Source organism: Penaeus japonicus, unplaced genomic scaffold (assembly GCF_977035675.1).
Source record: "Penaeus japonicus unplaced genomic scaffold, GWHDUDI00000001_assembly GWHDUDI00000025, whole genome shotgun sequence".
NCBI classification, from domain to species: Eukaryota; Metazoa; Arthropoda; class Malacostraca; order Decapoda; family Penaeidae; genus Penaeus; species Penaeus japonicus.
In genome coordinates, this window is record NW_028234427.1 from 14093097 (window position 1) to 14098096 (window position 5000).

The 5000-nt window shown below is 42.2% G+C and overlaps 1 protein-coding gene and 1 long non-coding RNA gene across 2 annotated transcripts in view; both read right to left on the reverse strand.

Moving 5' to 3' along the window:
* Nucleotides 1-3776, reverse strand: part of LOC147468906 (uncharacterized) — a 7635-nt gene extending 3859 nt beyond the window's left edge. Inside the window, exon 1 of the long non-coding RNA XR_015192225.1 lies at nucleotides 3494-3776. This is a non-coding gene — a long non-coding RNA (uncharacterized LOC147468906). The remainder of the gene's footprint in view (nucleotides 1-3493) is intronic.
* Nucleotides 1-5000, reverse strand: part of LOC122246203 (rho GTPase-activating protein 45) — a 258137-nt gene that overhangs the window by 132846 nt on the left and 120291 nt on the right. The window lies entirely within an intron of this gene.

Here is a 5000-nt window from a genome sequence, read left to right on the forward strand (position 1 = left end):
AAATACGTCGGTTGTAGATATATCGCCCGGGTGAATAACATACGGCTTAGAATCCCACGTGGATGAACATTATATACAAAGGTGGATGAGAAATCTAATGTGTGGAAAAATACGAAGCAATGCCAGTCCGCGTGGCACGACAGGGCACGGAAGTTGCAGGGGGGGGGGGGGATGTTTCAAGTATTTTCATCCGGCGACAAAACCATGGCAAGACCTACATCAGTCTGCTTGACAGGTCTCCGTGATTGAAACTTTTTTACCCCCGCCTGTTATACACGTCTAGATGTATCCGAATGCACTTGCAATACAACTATTCGCCCGACTATGTGTCCAAATTTATCCGGGGGAAAATTGAGTAGGCAATTTTCTTCGCTGCTTCGAGTCTTTGTGCTACGGGAAAAAAAAATCTTCGCTTTTGAGTACGGAATAAATAAATCTTTTATCCGAACGTGCGCATTTTTAGCTCCAACCCAGCGAGGAGCCATGCGTGTTTGTGCGAGTTCATTTCTGTACCCCCTCCCATCCCCTCCCCTTCCCCTCTCCTCGCCTCTCCTCTCCCCTCCCCTCCTCTCCTCTCCCCTCCCTTCCCTTCTCCTCTCCCCTCCCTCCCCTTCTCCCCTCCCTTCCCCTTCCCTCCCTTCCCCTCTTCCCTTCTCCTCTCCCCTACCCACTGCCTGCAGGTGCGTTATGTAGAGGGAATCGTAGTGCAGAATCTTTAGTCTTTGTTTTCTTATGCATATGCAGGATCGCAAAAATGATCATCTCCTACCCACTGCCGTGATGCAGGTCTGCTGCAGGTGCGTTATGTAGAACGCAGGAAATCGTAGTGCAGGAATAGGGAGTTCTTATGCATAGGAGGTCGCAAAAAAGAGGAGGGATGGATAACGAAAATGATTGTACGATGCAGGGAGAAAAGAGGCAGGGAGGAGGGAGGGAGGAGAGAGAAGGAGGCAGGGAGAGAAGGAGGCAGGGAGAGAGGGAGGGAGGAGGGAGGGAGGAGAGAGAAGGAGGCAGGGAGAGAGGGAGGGAGGAGGGAGGGAGAGAGGGAGGGAGAGAGAGAAAGAAAAAGAGAGAGAGAATGAAGGAAAAAAAGAGAAAGAGAAAGAAAGAGACAGACATAAAGACAGAGGGAGAAAGACAAACAGAAGGACAGACAGAGAGAGACAGAAAGAGAGAGAGAAAGAGACAGAGAGAGAGTGAGAGAGAGAGAGAGAGAAAGAGAGAGAGAGAGAGAAAGAGAGAGAGAGAGAGAAAGAGAGAGAGGGGGGGGGATGAAAGAAAAAAAAGAGAGAAAGAAAGATACAAAGAAAGACGGAGAGAGAAAGAGACAAAAACAGAAAGGGAAAGAAAGAGACAGACAGAGAGAGAGAGAGAAATTTGGAGTGTTGTGTCGGCTACGAGATTACAAATATCAATTTCCCGATGCTGAAGATGAAACAACGTTTTTCCCCTTTGATCTATAGGTCACGTTTTATTGCGCACCCATCGCTAATGGTATTGTTATTTTATTTTCACTATCATTACTATCCTCATTGTATTCATTTCTAATAATGATACAAATATCGACAGCATTATTCCGTTACAATCGTCATTTCTATCGATATTATAATTTTATATATTGGCGTAATTTTCTTTGTAGTTTTTATTCCCAATAAATACGTGTCAAGCAATTGCATTTGCATTATCTTTTATGTCATTAATGTCATTACTGTTTGTCACCCTTTTTAACTGTTTTTATTGAATATAACTTTTATTAAATTCGGAATATTGGTAAAAGTAGTAGTAATGGTGGAAGTAGTAATAGTAGTAGTAGTAACAGTAGTAGTAATAGTAGTAATAGAAAAAGTAGTAGTAGTAGTAATAGTTAGTAGTAGTAGTAGCAGCGATAGTAGTAGTGGTGATAGTAGCAACAGTAGTAGTAACAGAAGAAGTAGTAGTAGTAATAGTAGTAGTAGTAGCGGTAGTAGCAGTAGTAGTAGTAATAACAGTAGTAGTAATAGTAGCAACAGTAGTAGTAATAGAAGTAGTAGTAGCAGTAGTAGTAATAGCAGCAATAGTAGCAGTAGTAATACTAGTTATAGTAGTAGTAGTAGTTGTGGTAGTAGTAGTAGTAACAGTAGTATTGGCAATAGTAGTAATAGTAGTAATAATAGTAGTAGTAGTAATAGTAATAGTAGTAATAGTTGTAGTAGAAGTATCAGTAATAGTAAAAGTGAGTATTTCCATAAGTATTGTTTTATCATCACTTCATCATCATTTTTGTGATAACTGCTATTGTTTTATGTTCATCACCATTACGTTACCAGTGTGGCTCATTTTTATTATTATTCCCATAATGTTTTTAATATCATGATTATCACCATAATTACCATCATTGTTATTATTGTTATCATCATCACACGTCATCATTATCACCGCAGTTACTACTCCATTTACTTAGGTATTCTATTTTCTATCATCATTATAACACCCGATGCTTTCCTTATCATCAGTGAAACCGTTATCATCATCTATTTAATTCATCTTTCATCATAATCACCATAACCGTCACAATCATTACGAAAACTATTGTTATCACCATCATCAACCAGTTTTCATGATAATCAGAATCCCCACCACCACCACTATCAACATCAACATCAGCTTGCAGTATCTTGCAACAAGAAGTGTTCTCCTAGAGTTGCAAAAGATTTCCCGATCCCGCTTTTTCCAATTACCGGATTTCAACCAAGGGCCCCCCCCCCCCCCCCGCCCCGCGTCGACGTCCGCAATAACCGAGAATTGCGTAATCGAACTCGGGTTACGGCACCTTATTACAAGGGAAACAGGATCTCAATCATGCTTTGTAAACACTATAATCATTAGGTTTGTTATTGTTGTTGTTGTTGTTATAACGATCATTATTATTCTATCATTATTGTGATTTTCTTTTTCGTCAGTTATTGTTATTGTTATTATCATTATTATAATTATCACTTTTATTATTCTTGTTATTGTTATGTTTGTTGTTGTTATTTTGTCAGTGTTACAATTATCATTATCATTATTACTATTATCATTACCAATATCATCATCACTATCATCATTAATATCATTCATGTCATCATTATCATCATAATCATTGTTATCGTTACTGTGCTATAGTTATCCATATTGTTGCTAATATTGTTTTATTTTTTTCAATCGTTTCCTTAAATATGAAGCGTGTTCAAACCCTTCTGCATCTTGCGATACGGAAACACAATCTGATTAATTCGTAGAGTTTCTAAATTTTTTTATTCGTTGCCGTGATATTTCGTTAACTAAAAGATTCCCCTCACTCTGCCTCGATAATACAAACGCTCGTTCTGTGCTTGCAAGCTAATTTTTCACACGATATCAATCTTTCTATCAAAGCAAATCAGATAAATCCTCACAAATTCCCTGCACTCGTTTCATGAATGCAGACATAACACGTGATTGAATATTGGCACATGGATCACTGTTTATTTACCACAGGCCACACTTCCTCGTTGCACATGTGCTGTATCACCACTGGAAGCGGCACTCTGGCACTGCTCTGTATCTATCGGGCACTGAGACCCAGCAACCCTGCGAGGCACACACTCTTGGCACTCTTCCGGGGCCTCTTTCAACTCCACATGTGTACATTCGTGTGCACACCATGGGACGTACATGAGACACGTACATATGACGTGGTTAGAACTCGCATATGCGACTCTGGAGACATAAAACCATTCAGACTTGACATGCAACTACTTGTATTCTTGCACGCGCTGCATTTCTCTCTTCCTGCATTTTATTTTGTTCTTAATATTCATCTTTCTTTTTTTTAATTCTTTTTTTTTCTGATCTTTTTCTTCTTTAAGCTGCTAACAAGTTGGCCTTTCTGCCTGTACGTTTTCACACTTGCTTCCCTTCCATCTGCGGGCTTGCATGCTTGCTAATTATCAGGATGGCTCTCTGCCTAGTTTTCCTGAGACGTAGTTACCTCTCCCTCTCCTTCCTCACTCACCCCTCCCTTCTCTAGCCGTCTGTTAGATCTGTTTATCTGTCTGTCAGTCTATCTGTCTTGTCTTGTCTTGTTTTGTTTTGTCTGTCTGTCTATTTGTCTGCCGGCCTGCCTGCCTGCCTGCTTGCCTGTTTGCAGTCTGCCTGTCTGTTTGTCTTTCTGTCTGTCTACCTCTTACTTTCTCTATCTTCATTCCCTACTCTCCTTCTATCTCCCTCTTTCCCCTCCCCCTCTTCCCATTATCTCTTTCTCTCCCCCTCTTGTTTCCTTGTCATTTCTCTTCATGTCTCCCCCCCCCCTTCTATCCTTCCTTCCCCTTCTCTCCCTCCCCCCTCCCTCCTCCTTTCCTCCTTAAATCCCTCTGCCTCCATCCCTCCCTCCCTCCCTTCTCCCCAACCCCTTCGTTCCCATCTCCTCTTCCCTCCCCCCTCCCCATCCTTCCATCCTCCCTCTCCCGTCCCCCCTCCTCATCCTTCCGTCCTTCCTCCCCTTCCTCCCTCCCCCCTCCCCCTCCCCCTTCTCTCAAGCCACCCTCGGAGTCTCACCTTCCCAGCGCCCCCAAAGAACCTCGTTAAACTAATTACCGCAGCCAAAAATCTCAGCAGGACTCCACCGAACCCGGACGGATACGGATACGCCTTTAAGGGGGGACTCTGCAAATACCGCCTAGAAATGTTGCCAGTTAGGTAACCCGAGCATTCTGGGAGAGTCAAAAGTCACGTAACGAGGTTTAACACTCGTGTAACATAAATGAGAGAGAGAGGAAAAAAACTGTTTATTGTATCTAATGAGACTATAAATAGAAACCGAGATAGGTGAGGATGGGCGAGTCCTGCCTCCAGTCCAAGACAAAGACCATTTACACCTAGAATAGGCGTGAGTCACTTGTGGATTTTAGTTGTTGTCAGCGGGCTCACTGGCTCTCGCTGGGTAAACTGTTTGCGTGAATCAGCGTGCGAAATTACTCTCAAAATTTACTTATGTCCGT